The sequence below is a fragment of the Pelodiscus sinensis genome, chromosome 7, assembly GCF_052426305.1.
Source record: "Pelodiscus sinensis isolate ZL-2025 chromosome 7, ASM5242630v1, whole genome shotgun sequence".
Lineage (NCBI taxonomy): Eukaryota > Metazoa > Chordata > Testudines > Trionychidae > Pelodiscus > Pelodiscus sinensis.
The window spans coordinates 76233412-76248851 of NC_143058.1; the positions used below are offsets into that span (position 1 = coordinate 76233412).

The 15440-nt window shown below is 42.6% G+C and overlaps 1 protein-coding gene across 7 annotated transcripts in view; it reads left to right on the forward strand.

Moving 5' to 3' along the window:
- Positions 1-15440, forward strand: part of PARD3B (par-3 family cell polarity regulator beta) — a 618049-nt gene that overhangs the window by 353741 nt on the left and 248868 nt on the right. The window lies entirely within an intron of this gene.

Below are 15440 nucleotides of genomic sequence, written 5' to 3' on the forward strand. Positions count from 1 at the left end.
CCCCATATTAGCTGAAAGGAGAGTCTGATGCCTTTTTTTTTTTAAAGTCCTGCCTTCCAATGGATGATTTGGCAAATTAATGTTGTATGCAAATTCTTGTTAAGACAGCACATTAGAAAGTGATGACACTCCAGTATCTCTTCAGTCCCTTCACTCATTCACTGAGGAACTTAACTGGGTTTTATGCTTGCTCACAACCCAAACACATCTGATTTATATTCTGCAATGATGATTGACTTACTTACAAGGTCACCATAATAGTCAACATTGAACTTCCCCTAAGTATTGTTCTAACCGTATTCCTATCAAGACATACCTCCATTTGAGAAATAATGCTCTCCAGTACCACTCTCTGTCCCTGAACTGGTTCCTTCCTGGGATCTCAGACTTCTATCATGGTTTCCCAAAGCATCATCCAGCTCAAAGCAATCCAATAAAGTAAAGCTGATCTCCCACACCCGTCTCTAAAACACTGGCTTCTCACAATTTTGAGATGACTTGACTTGAAAAGCCTGAAAGCCTGATCTGTAACCTACTAAATCCTTCATTGTTTTTTTTTAAGAGCTTATTTAGCTAAATGTTCGCCTCCTTGAAGACCATCCCATGGCCTGTATTTCAGCATATTCATTTAATAATTACCCCTAAATACATAAATTGAGTTGGCTGGTGTCTGCACTAATCATGCCCCAAGGATAAAGAACTCTGTGTATATGTCTAATGATATTATAACATCTAATTCTTCACCACATTTGAAAACAAGAAAAAAAACCTCTTTTTCCAGGCCATGCAGCCTAATTAACTGAGCTCTGTGGTCTGTTGTTGGTTGTAGAAGGGTTTTCTGAGCAGCATCACAGGATACTCATCATGGGTGTTGTGGTGCACATAAAAATGGTTTCTTTAAATACCAAGCCTACAGAGTATTTTGCTTGAATTGATACACAACAAAATTGCTTTACACCAATATCCTTCAATATTATGTTGCTGCAGGTTAAAGCAAGCAACATTTTCATGTTTTGCATATAGTTCCCATAGATATAGTTTTATAGTATATTTATGCAAAGCTTAAGTTATTCCTGTGCATAACAATTTATGGAAATCAAAGGGATTTATAAGCAAACAACAAAACATTCCCTTTTCTTTTAAAGCACTTGATTTTTCACCCTCCAGTTTGAGAACAGCAACAAAAAAAAATCCCTGTTGCCATATATTATTACTTTTGAAAAAAAATACAGCTAAAGGGGGGAAAGCTGGTGTAAATTGAGGTTGATGAGCTATTATTGTAGTTATTTTCTATACAACTGTGTGGGGAAATGTGTGGTTAAAGGAAAGGGGAAAATCATTCTTTCAATGACTTGCAAAGAAATTATTGATTTCCTCCTCTCCTTTCCCATCTGTCATTATCTTTTGAGATAAGTGTCAGATGTATTTGCGAAGTGGAAGATACAACACATTTTCATTTCTGCAGTTTCAAATCTGTTATGTTGGGGTTTATAAAGGTGCATAATGCACAGGCCTAAGCCTGGCCCGTAATCTATATGTAATCATGCACATGTCAGGATCAGATTCTGGCAGGCCTTGCAGGGGTGTTAGGAACGAAAACATAGGGAGCCCTTTTTCTCTTTGCACAATAGTGCAAAGGGCATTTTTAAAACCAAATATGTGCACCCCTGCAGCACAAGGAGTTGGGGGCCAAGTTGAACAAGGAGCAAGAGATTTCACAATGCGGGAATGATCACTCAAGTCAGAACGGGGGGGGGGGGAGGAAACATACCACACCTTTCAAAAAGTAGTGTTGCTCTCAGGCAAGCTCCCCTTCTGCTCCTGGAGGCATTCTGGCTCCCTCAGCACAGAGCTGGGCAGACTATCACTCATATCTACTGGTGTTTTAGAGCTCTCTGTACCCTACTGCTATAGTAGTGGCAATAAAAGGCTTGAGAGCGCCCCCAACTTTTACGTTACAATAATGGAGGCCAAGGGCCCAAACCAGACACACAACAGAACATTCTAGAAGTATTCTGACATGTAGGTGTTTTGTACCAGCACGGGGCGGGGGAGTTACCTATCTCATAACTGTTGGCGTTGGAGACATGCTGCCCATGTCCATTCCAATATGATCGTGTGTACGATCATTGGAAAGTTTCTCCTGTAGCGAAACCCTTCAGGCTGGCTGTGGTGCCCTCATGGCCGTGTATATAGGACACTATCAGCCCACTGCCTGCTCAGTGCTTCTAGACAGACTACTCTGACAGGGGAGGCAGGTGGGATTTGTAACGGATATGAGCAACACAGCTCAAAGAACAACAGTTGCAATAGATGGGGAACCCCTTTTTTTCCTTTGAGTGCTTGCTCATGTCCATAACAATAGGTAACTCCCAAGCAATTTCGTTGGGGCAAGGGTCAGAGTTCATGTGGTTGCTGATTGTATGTCCACTCTGCTGAATGCTGCATCATCCCTTGCTTGTTGGGTGATGGCATAGTGTGACATGAAAGCGTGAATGACCAGCTTGGGCAGAAACGCTGGATGAGGATGTAGCTGGACCTTGCCTTTTTTACAAAATCGTATGGAGGGCTCAGAGTTAAGGTCCTTAGCTGAGAGGCCGTTCTGGCCAATGTTGCAGTCATCAGGAAAGCCACCTTCCAGGAAAGGTAGGAGAGCGATCAGGTTGCCATGAGCTCAAATGGATGAGCCACAAGCCTGAGAGAGACTAAGTTGAGGTCATCCATAAGGGTAAAATCTGTGCAGGCCCTTGAGGAATCGGCCAACCTTAGGATTCCCAAAGACTCTTTTACCTGCTGTTTCTGGATGGAAGGTCAAGATGGTGGCCAGGTGCACTTTTACAGATTCTGTTGCTAGACCCTCCTGTTTTAGGCTCAGTAAGTAATCCAGAATGAGGGGCCTACTATGGGGGTATACCCTTCTGCAGGGACCACATAGAAAACTGTTTCCACTTTGCCAGGTAAGTGGCTCAGGTGGAAGGTTTCCTGCTTTTCACAAGAACCACCTACATGGATTCTGAGCATTGGAGAGTCAACAGATTCAACCACAGACTTTCCAGACCATAAGGTGGAGGAAGTTCAGGTGGGGATGCTGGAGCTTGCCGTGGTCCTGAGCAATCACGTCTGGACATAAGAGGGAGGGCTACTGATCTGTTGACTGAGAGAGTCAATAGCATTGTAAGTCAGTGATGGCAGGGCCATGGTGGTATTATTGGGATCTACAAGGCTCTGTCCTGGTGGACCTTGAGGAGGACCGTGCATAAGAGGGAAAGGTGGGAAAGCATGGAGTTTGTGGTTCATCCCTAAGAGATTAAACAAATACGTGATGAAACTGGGGCTGTGGTTCAGGAAGGAGCAGAACCTCTGGCACTTCCTGTTGCTCTGTGTCATGAACAGGTCCAAATGGGGAAAGCCCCGCTTTTGGAAAACTGAAAGGGCACCACTTGCAAACTGGATATTGCTGGCTGTTCCCCTTCCTCAGGGAGCAAGGAGAAAGTGCATAGTTTGTTCCATTCTTCAGTCTGTCTGGGGAATGCAGAGAGATGAACTTGAACCTGCCCCAGCCAGGTGACATGCACTCCTCCCCTGGCTGTGCTCGCTGGAGCACAGCAACCATGGAGAAGCATGTCTCACCTGGCTCCAAGCTGCTGTGGTGAGAGAGGACTGGGGTATTCCCCTCTCTCTGGGGTAACCTCCATACTGAACCCTTTGTCAAGCAATGCCGAGTATATATTATATGCCTTTGACTGTCTAAGAGCCCAAGTATTAGCTAACATCTAAAATTCATCCAACTCACTTCACAAGTATATTTCTAATACTGTTCAATTTTCTGAGGGCACACTGTAAGTTAAAGTATTAGAAATGGATGCTACAGTGTTCTCAAAAACTAGGGAAACATTTGAACTTCTTAATGGATCTCTAAATAGAGAATGAACCCCAAAATGTTGGAGTTACAGCCAGTCCCCGAGTTGCGAACGGTCGACTTACGACCGTTTGCAGTTACGACCAAAGCGGTTGTAAATGGCGGACCTCGAATTACGAACGTGGTCCACGCTTATGAACAGCGTGGTCGTGTGTAACTTTATGGGGTCCGACTTTAAGTGGAAACAGTTTTCTATGTGGTCCATGCAGAAAGGTATACCCCCCCAGTAGGCCCCTCATTCTGGATTACTTACTGAGCCTAAAACAGCAGGGAAGATAATATCTACCAGGGAAGATAATGGAGCAGGTAATTAAGGAAATCATATGCAAACACTTGGAAGGTAATAAAGTGATAGGGAATAGCCAGCATGGGTTTGTGAAGAACAAGTCATGCCAAACTAATCTGATATCTTTCTTTGATAGGATAACGAGCCTTGTGGATAAGGGAGAAGCGGTGGATGTCATATACCTAGACTTTAGTAAGGCATTTGATACGGTCTCGCATGATATTCTTATTGATAAACTAGACAAATATAACTTAGATAGGGCCACGATAAGGTGGGTGCATAATTGGCTGGATAACCGTAGTCAGAGAGTTGTTGTTAATGGTTCTAAATCCTGCTGGAAAGGGATAGCAAGTGGAGTTCCGCAAGGGTCTGTTTTGGGACCCGTACTGTTCAATATCTTCATCAATGATGTAGAGTACGCTTATTAAGTTTGCAGATGATACCAAACTGGGTGGGGTTGCGACTTCTTTGGAGGATAGGGACATAATTCAAAATGACCTTAGCAAGTTAGAGAAATGGTCAGAGGTAAACAGGATGAGGTTTAATAAAGAGAAATGCAAAGTGCTCCACTTAGGAAGGAACAATCAGTTCCATACATACAAGATGGGAAGCGACTGTCTAGGAAGGAGCATGGCGGAAAGGGATCTAGGGGTCATAGTGGACCACAAGTTGATTATGAGTCAACAGTGTGATGCTGTTGCAAAAAAAGCAAATATGATTCTAGGTTGTATCAACAGGTGTGTTGTAAACAAAACTCGTGAAGTCATTCTGCCGCTCTACTCTGCACTAGTTAGGCCTCAGCTGGAGTACTGTGTCCAGTTCTGGGCGCCACATTTCAAGAAAGATGTGGAGAAATTGGAAAGGGTACAGAGAAGAGCGACAAGAATGATTAAAGGTCTAGAGAACATGACCTATGAAGCCAGGCTTCATGAACTGGGCTTGTTTAGTTTGGAAAACAGAAGATTAAGGGGGGACATGATAGCGGTTTTCAAATATCTAAAAGGGTGTCACAAGGAGGAAGGCGAAAATTTGTTCCTCTTGGTTTCTGAGGACAGGACAAGGAGTAATGGGCTTAAAGTGCAGCAGGGGAGGTTTAGATTGGACATTAGGAAAAAAATTCCTAACTGTCAGGGTGGTCAAATATTGGAATAAATTGCCAAGGGAGGTGGTGGAATCTCCCTCTCTGGAGATATTTAAGAACAGGTTAGATAGACATCTGTCAGGGATGGTGTAGATGGAGCTTGGTCCTGCCTTGAGGGCGGGGGGGCTGGACTCGATGACCTCTTGAGGTCCCTTCCTATTCTATGACTTACAAACAAACCGAGTTACAGCCAATTGCTTGGTCCGTAACCGGTTCGTAAGTCAGGAATAGGCTGTACTTGATTTAGACAAACAAGTTATAAAAAATCAATTATATGTGTGTACTGATGTTGTGAACATGAAGGGACAGGTAATAATAAGGTTCAAATGATAAGATAATAGCATTATAAACCTTTTCCCCACCCAGTGGCACTAACTTATAAATGACAGATTTGATTATGAACTTTTGGATTAACTTTGGAGCCTGGAAAAGTGATAATTACATAGTGCAGTTTTATAGTCAGGATAGATCTGTATTAAAGTTGTACCGTGTTTCATTAGAAAGAGATTCATGTGGTTTGGTAGAGGTTAGAAAGAATTAGAAATGACAATTCTAGCCTTCATAGTGTTGATGGGCTGATGTTACCAATGGTATCTTTACAATAGTAGCGTGTGCCAAAGATTTGATTTCCTTGAGGGCTGCAGTATCAGAATTAGCAGGGTGAGAGCGACTATTAAAATAAGTCCAGAGCCTGTAGGATCACACACAGAGCAAGAGCAATAACCACAAAAACAGTCACGAGCTTTTCCCATTTAAAAAAAAAACTTAATATACTGATGATCAATGTTGTAGATACATACATGAAGATGGAGGAATACCATAAATGTCCAGCATCAATGTTTTCTGACTCACATCCCTAATGATAACAGTGTGAGATGGGTGTATCTGTGGAGGGTCTGGTGGATTTTTCATTCCGAGGGAGCCCTTTTATTCTGTGTTACGCTTATATCCATAATTATTATGCATATTCATGCATTCCAATTCCAATTCCTTTTCCCTTTTCAGGACTTCAACACCATATAATGTTGGGGTGCCCCACTTTCTATAGCTTGTCATTTTAGTTCCCCTGATTCTCTTTAACATTTACATCAATAAGTCTCTGTAGTAACTTGCAGTCATTGCAGAATTTCTCATGATGTTACAATAGGGCAACCTGAGGTAATGATAGGCACATGGTCACATATTTTCATGAAATCAGCCATTAGCATATCTTTTATGATAATCTTGTAACTTTACTGGTACAGGGTTACCCTTGGGTTAACTAGTTGGGTCAACTAGTTAAGGGGAGACTACAGCTGGTCATATTGAAAGGTGAACTGTCGGGTTGGAGGAAGGTTACTAGCGGAGTTCCTCAGGGATCAGTTTTGGGGTCAATTTTATTTAATCTTTTTATCGCTGATCTTGGCACCAAAAGTGGAAGTGTCCTGATAAAATTTGCAGATGACACAAAATTGGGAGCTATTGCCAATTCAGAAAAGGATCGGGATATCATACTGGAAGATCTGGATGACCTTGTAAATTGGAGTAATAGCAATAGGATGAAATTTAATAGTGAGAAGTGTAAGGTTATGCATTTAGGGATTAATAACAAGAATTTTAGTTATAAGCTAGGGACACATCAGTTGGAAGTAACGGAGGAGGAGAAGGACCTCGGAGGCCTGGTTGATTATAGGATGACTATGAGCCGCCATTGTGACATGGCCGTGAAAAAGGCTAATATGGTCTTGGGATGTATTAGGCGAAGTATTTCCAGTAGAGATAAGGAGGTGTTAGTGCCATTATACAAGGCATTGGTGAGACCCCATTTGGAATACTGTGTGCAGTTCTGGTCTCCCATGTTTAAGAAGGATGAATTCAAACTGGAACAGGTACAAAGAAGGGCCACTAGGATGATCCGAGGAATGGAAAACCTGTCTTATGAAAGGAGACTCAAGGAGCTTGGCTTGTTTACCTTAATCAAAAGAAGGCTGAGGGGGGACATGATTGCTCTCTTTAAATATATTAGAGGGATAAATACCAAGGAGGGAGAGGAATTATGTAAGCTTAATACCAATGTGGACACAAGAACAAATGGATATAAGCTGGCTAGTAGGAAGTTTAGACTTGAGATTAGATGAAGGTTTCTAACCATTAGAGGAGTGAGGTTCTGGAACGGCCTTCCAAGGGAAGTAGTGGGGGCAAAAGACCTATCTGGCTTCAAGATTAAACTAGATGGGTTTATGAAGGGGATGGTTTGATGAGATAACATGATCTTGGTAACTAATTGACCATTTGTTATCAGTGGTAAATAGGTCAATGGAGGGATGATAGGAGTTACTATAGAGAATTTTCTGGGTGTCTGGCTGATGAGTCTTGCCCACATGCTCAGGTTTAGCTGATCGCCATATTTGGGGTCGGGAAGGAATTTTCCTCCAAGGTAGATTGGCAGAGGCCCTGGAGGTTTTTCGCCTTCCTCTGTAGCATGGGGTACAGATCACAGCTGGAGGATTCTCTGCATCTTGGGGTCTTCAAAGTATTTGAAGGCTTCAATATCTGAGATATAGGTGAGAGGATTATTCTAGGAGGTGGCGGGTGAGATTCTGTGGCCTGCATTGTGCAGGGGGTCAGACTAGATGATCATAATGGTCCCTTCTGACCTTAAAGTCTATGAGTCTATAACTTTTTCAGGCCTAAATCCTGATATGACTAAGCTGCAATCTGACAGATCTAACTTGACTGTCCTATCTTTTTTGTACTCTTACCAATAATGTATGCTTATCAATGCTTTAAGCATATAATACTGTAGTACACTGTTACCTACAACTTAAATCTATTCATCACACATTGACTGCATATGAATTAACCCCAACAATAAAAAAAAAACTTGAATATATAAGGTATTTAGCTACCCAACAAAGGTGTGATATGAGGGCTGATGGCCTCAATTAGCAGAGTAACATTGAAGAATGATGGGTTGGTGAGCCACCAAAACAAAGGGGAGAATTTGGTGTCTGTGAAATGGTACAGTGATGTGGTATGCTGCCAAACAAAAAGCTTTCATTTAAAAATAAAAATGCGGTCCTTGTGCACTCTATACCACTGAGTGTATATCAGTGGCTCTTTAGTAGTAATGTTAGGTGGAAAGAGAGGCTTGTGCTAACGTATGGGATGTATTGAATCTACAATGTCAGGGACTCTTGGAACATAATCAAATTAAACTGTCAAATTAATTCCAATCTTAAAAGAACAGTTTAGAGCAAAGAAGTACAGATAGGAAAAAGAATCCGGGAAGTCTTTCAGACCCTTGATGCTTCAGGCTGTAAGTAACTCAGGTTTGATACCCGATATTAAGGCACATTGGAAAATGTTGCCTTTTGCCACTCGCTGCTTAAAGGCCATACTTTAGCCTCATTCTTCATGTAAACCATTCATTAGCCTTCATGAAGAGAGGTGTTCAGCACGTGTAATCCCCATTAAGGTGAACAGAGTTAGCCAGTGCTCGGCATGTCTCAAGCTCCTCAGGTCCATTGTTATTAGGGGATGGGAGTGGCTCTGGATAATTTATGGCTCTTACTTTGTAGACCTGGCCCAATACAATATGGCCCTTGCCTGCATTAGAGCATCAATAGAAACAGCAGATTCTAGAGGAGAAGGTGTATAAAATGCGTCTGACTAGGGAACTCATCTGAGTTTTCAACTTGTAGCCTACCGTGTAACAGGAAACCATCCTCCCCTCTCCCCCAGAACAGAAGGGATAAAAGTCCACAGCACTTTTAAAAGGTAGTAGAAGATTTTAAAAAAATAAATGAAACCACTAGTAAAACATTCAAAGAGATAATAGAGAGCCAAAATTTGACACAATCCCTATGAATAATTTACTCCCACATCTAGATTGGGAGCACTGTACCAAGAAAATAAAAACTTCAAGAGAGTCATGTCACTAGCACCATCATTGACTAAAATTAATTGATAGTTCTATGTCTTTCCTATGTGGAAAGGGCTTTGTTTCCTTGTTTTTCTGTAATATGTTTAGATCAGAAAAAAGTCTACTCTAAAAAACTTGTATGCAGTGTTTGTGTGTATAGTTAGGGAATAAGCTAATGAATTCGTTATTTTAAAAAGTTTTTATGTTGAGCTTCCTCAAACTAAGAATGTTGTTTGAGGAATTAGTTTTCCAAAAAATGTATTCATGTTTTGTTGGTTTGCTTTTTTATTTTTGCAATCAGAAATGCAAATTTCTCCGCAAAAGCTTTAGTAATATTGTGCACAAGAAATATGGTACTGTAGCTTATAGACATTGTAAGTCTTTTTTTTTTTTTTTAAATAATAGATGTTGGTCCACATGCAAAACCAGTAATATAAATTAAAGAAGCAATGTCAGTTACTTTATTTTACCAAAGGCAGGATATTGTAACTTGATTTTTGTGTGTGCAAAACAACTTTAAATTAGCTTGACAAAAGAAAGCTGTGGTGCTGAAACTGATCTGCAGAAAAGCAGGAACATTGATTTCTATTGGCAGAGGCATTGATTTTGGTTTTCTAAATAACTGTTGGAAATTAATTTACTGACCATTAAGAAAAGTATTGTGGTAGCCAAAGAAGCAAAACTCCCACCCTGTTTAGAATATGCACTGCATGATACGCCACTGAACAGAAAGAAGTTGATGTAAAACACGTAACATGGTTGTCTTGCGCCCAGCATGGAAATATTAATCAAAGATTGAGTAGTAGGAAGTAGATGAGCCTTTTTACCATTATAGCTACTTCTACTGTTACTGAGCATTGCATCATATTCTAGAGCGCTGCTTCACTTCGAGCACTTCACCATGAAATACTGGAAATTTTAACTTTATTGCATATTCATGTTACCTCTTGACCTAGTGCTGGCTTTGTAATAAGAGTAATGGTAGCTGGGAGTGTTTAACTGGAGAGATTTTTGGCTTATTAGTAATCTGCCATCTTCTGTCATCAGAAGACAATCATATGGGTCATGGCAACTCCCCAAATGTGTACGTTTGTATTAACTGATTGAAGTGTTGCTGACTATTAAGGATTACAGTGAGCATTGCAGGGTGCAGGGTAGGGTGTGTGATGGGGCTCAGGGCAGGGGTGAGGAGAGCTGGGCAAAGGCACCAGGACCAGGAGTTGGAGGGTTTGGGGTGGCAGGTCTGGGAAGGAGAGCCTCTGCTGTGGTGCTCAGCCCTGGCATCTCCTCTGGGCCCTGGCATCTCCTCAGTGGGGAAGGGATGATACGGTTCCTGACTCCACCATCTTCTCCAGGGGTGGATGGGGGGGTACCTGGGCCAGGCCGTAGCTCTAGGCTGCACATCGTCTCCCTCTCCCCCCCCCCCCCCGCCCAGCATCTGTTGGGGGAGGGCAGTTCGTGGCTTCCCCAGTGTTGGCTGTGGGGTGCCAGGGCCGCGATGTCCGGCCCCGCCACGTGCTCTGGGGATGGGGGCCAAGATAGGCCATGGTGCTGGCCCCCCAGCCTGTGTTTTGGGGGGATGCATCAGGCTGCGGCTCCTGCCTCCAGGGAGAGGGCAGGGTTGGGTCACAACTTCCGTACCCTTACTAGTCCTCCAGTTGGGGTCAGGCTGGGCTGCAGTTCCCCAACTCCCTGCATGTCCTACAGAGTGAGGCCAGATTTGACCACAGCTCCTGGACCCTCCCACCTGACCTACACTGGGGGACTGAGCTGGGCCACAGCTTCCCCACCCCTCCTCCATCAGTTCTGTGGGGGGAGGCAGCCGAGCCAGGCTGCTTGCCCTGGTGTGGGGTTCAAGGCTGGGGCCTAGCTGCTTTCCTCGGCCCTGGCGTGAGGGCTGGGGTGGGAGGGCAGGCCAGGCCACTTTGTGACCCCCATGTGAGGTTTGTGTGAAGGGGGGCACTAGGCACTTTCTCTGTCTCTGGTGTGAGCCCTGGGGGCGGGGCTGGGCCACTTTTCCTGGGGCTGAGTTCGGGTGTAAGGCTCAGGACTAGGGTTCCTAGCCCCAGTGTCTTTGGGAGGGGGAGAATTCCAAGGGGGTCAGTGCAGGTGGGGTCTGGCAGGGATCCCCATGGCCGGCACTGCGGCCATAGGCTGGGAGAGGTGTTGGCGCAGGGGGACACTTAGCTGGTCTGGAGAGTGGGGGGGGGACTCGCATCTGTAGTTGGCCACTGTGTTTCTGCTCTGGCTGCCCCCCGTGGTCACTCTGCAGTGTCGCTGTTCCCTGTGCTTGCTGCCCCCAGTGGTGAGTCTGAAGCATTTCATCCTCCTCTCTGTGCTCCCTCCCCTTCCATGGTCTGGAAAACCATCAGATTGCAGGCACTTACTGTTTTCCTGCTGCATCAAAACCCTGACCTTGTTTTCTGTCAGGATCAGAGGAAGTTACAAATATGGTGATTCTCACTCTTTCATTTTAAGAAGAGTTCTAGAACAAACAGACTCCCAAATGCACAGACACACAGATGCTATAAATATAGATAAATATTCTTGTTAGGGAACATTATAGTTAATTGTTTGTACTGGGACGTTTTTCTGTGTGCACTCCTGTCTTGCAATTCTAAGAACATTCTCAAGCATTTTCCTCTTCAGCTGAAAGTTTCCATGGTTAGTTTTGATGATAATTTCAGAGGCAATTTCTTTTCTAAATGTTTTGTCAAAAATAATCCAACCATAATTGGGTTAGTAATGATTTGAAGTGAGAGTTCCCCCACAACTTTAAACAAAACATTTAGTTGCCTTTCTGCATAGATAATCCAACAGTGGTTGAACTTTAAAACTTTCCATGTGGCTAGGCTGCGTTGAAGAAAAAGGAAAAAAAAGTAAAAGATGAATGGTGTCGTCATTGTGCAGGACTCATCTTACTAACGTTTGATTTTACTTAGATGTGAGGCAGCGTGATGGAACACATCCGCATATTCACAATCTGCATACTATTGTAACTATATTTTTACAGTTTATGCCATGTGAAATGTCTTGCTGAGTTGTAATATCATGGTAAAGTGCTTGTTACATCCATAACTTTACATATAAGGTTGTAAGCTGAAATCATGACTGAGGTCTATTTCCCACCTAATTCTGAAGAATTAAACCAATTTCTCAAAGACAAAGGGCATATTGGCCTTATTTTTGCAAGACTTTTTCAGTTTATAATTATTTTACTCTTCCTCTTTCTGTAAAGCCTGTATGTAAGATATGCTTATGTTACACGAATGTATCCCTTTTAATAATATAAAACACTCTCAGGCAAACCCAATTATCAACAGAGTTTGTAAAAAAATCCATGAACCTTGATATCTTTTTTTATAGTTATCATGTACTGTAACACAACCTGCTTCAGGTAATTACCATAAATTATAGCGGTTGCCATTAGTGACTGTTATAATTAAGGTTGCAAATCAGTTTCCATTATAATCCCTTGTTTTCACACAATCATAACTTGTCAAAACATTAACCTGTGGGACTGAAGTTTTCTATGCTTACCGTTGGCTTGAAAGAATATATTTTGGGGAGCAAAGTTTGAACGGTCATGCAGGAAACTCATTGTGTTGGGGTGGATTACAGAGGTGCCCTTGGGGTTGTAACCTGGATGCTGATCAAGCCACTGAGACTGTCTTCTTGCCTTCTGGAGCGCCTCACCACCCTGTCCTATTAGGCCAGAAGCTCTGGTCTCCCCTAGTCAAGGCACAGAGTTGGAGTTGCTGCCCCCCTGCAGAACAACACAGACACTGAACCAGCTCAGTTCTGGGAGGGTTCAGCCAGAAGGCCATTGGCAGCATCCAGGAAAGTAACCCCTGAAAGAAACCAAACCCCCAAATAAATCTGACTTACTCTGAGTAAAAGTTTTAGACAGAGAAAGCTCATAAGATCAGCTCTCTTTATCAGTGAAAGAGAGAAAGGGACAGTGGTTGCTTCTCCCACCGCACCCTCCAGTAGCAATTATTTACACTGAGCTTGGTAATAAACAAAAGTGTTTTTATTAAGTATAAAAAGTAGGATTTCAGTAATTGCAAATAAAAATAAACAGATCAAAGTAAACTATTAAGTTAAAATAAACAAAACATCAGCTAAGCCTAAGAAGCTATGCTAAGAAGTTGTTACATGCAAATTCTTACTCTAAACAGTTGTTCTAATCATCTCTTTCCCAAACTAAGCAGCCTCCTACCTTGGCCCCGATCTTTTTCTCTGTTCAGTCTTAGATGTTTCCAGCAGTCATCTTAGGTGGTAAGTCGGGGAGGGGTGTGTGTCATGGTATCTGATGATTCCCCTATTGCTTTGTTCCCCTTTATATCTCTTTTGCCCATGGTGGGAATTCTTTGTGTTCAATTCAATTTTTTCTCACCTTGAGTGGAAAAGTACCAAGTCCAAAATAGTTTTCAGCATCAGGTGGCCTGGCCACATGTCAACCACAGTTTGGGCTTATAGGAAAAACAAAACCAATCACAGGTTGTTGACTTGATCACCAAGCCATTAAGTTCCTAAAATATCTCTTATGGTTTTACTAGAAAACGTGGACTAATTAAAGAGATTCCTGTTTAATATTTGTAACCTCACATACAAGAAAGATACATGCACAAAAACAGAATATACAGATTCAGAGGATTACAACTTCTAAAGTGACATGTTACCTGACTTATTTTACATAAAGCATCTTTGAGTTACGCATATTCATATTCATAAGCCAATTTTCATAAAGCCTGACCCCCATGACACTCATTTCCAGTCTTTTTGAGTCATGAGAGCTGTTTGAAAAGCATGTCTGACTCTGGTCTCCTTAGAGACCATATATCCTAGAAAAATGAGCATAGGCCCTGCAGCCCAGACCTCTTTTTGTGTTCCATGCCCACTTCTGACATGGCTGCTGCTGCTTCTTATTGAGGATAGTTTAACTGTCAGTGGGAGAGCTATCACATGGAGAGGCTATGTGGCGGATCTTACAGCAGTGCAGCTTCATTGGCATGGCTGTTTGGCTGCAAACTCACTACTGTAGATATAGTCCGAATCATTTTTCATAAGAGCCTCTCCCCATAAAGTAGGCCAAAATGAATTACGTCTGTTTTACTCGTGAGGAACGTAGATGATGTATGTCGAGAGTGTGGGGGGATATGTTAGTCTAGGGTAGGGGCAGCCAACCCGTTACAGACGAAGAGCCAAAATAGTGGTGGATGCAGTGCAAAGAGCCAAGGGAAAGAAGTTGCTGAGAAAAAAAACAAAACAAAACACTGCCCCTTTAAGAGCCGCATGTGGTCCAAGCAGGCTTCCGCCAGCCACAACGTCAGAGCTCGCTGTGTCAAGTGGCATCCTGCCCAGACAAGGGAAAAAGGTCAAAGCAGGGGACCGTGAGAAGAGCCGTGGGTGCAGGAGTTGCAATTTTTCCTTTGAAGAGCCGCATGCGGCTCACGAGCCACAGGTTGGCCACCTCTGGTCTAGCAACTTGATCATTGGCCTGTGCATCAGGTAACCTGGATTCTAATGCTGAATCTGACCCTGACTTTCAGATTGACTTTGGACAAGATGCTTCACTAGTCTGTTCCTCTGTTTCCCATTTGTAAAACTGGGGAAATATTTACCTGCCTTTTAGAGCTCTGTTAAAACTTAACTTACACATCAAGCCAGGCCTGATGGCTACAGTAACACAATGTGCACTAGTTGCTGTTCAATTTAGTCATTTACCTGTATTTACCACACAGTGGTGTCTAAAATTCTATAGTAGTTCAGCCAAGAGAGAAAAGGAAGTTTCTCTTGTATTACAGATCTTACTGTGGTCTTTCCCTCAAACTGTGGGTAAACATTGACTTTTAAAAGATGGTCGCTGCAGGGAAGGCTGTATAATAAATTCTAGTTTATATTATATTATATTTTGTAGTAATTGGCATTCTGTTCTGCAGTAAAGGGAGATCAAACATAAGTCCAAAGAAGTGAGTAGGCAGGTGGGATTAAGAATAAGCTATCAACCTTAAACGCTTATTTCCCTGCTAACATTACATTAACACTTGTTCTTTTGCATACAATTATTTTTAAGAAAAGGCGATTCGTTTTTTCATACAAGCTTCTGGGAGAATGTTTTAATTAGTGTCATCAGATATATGATGATAAACTGAGGTATACTTACTATGAAAAATTACAGTTTTAG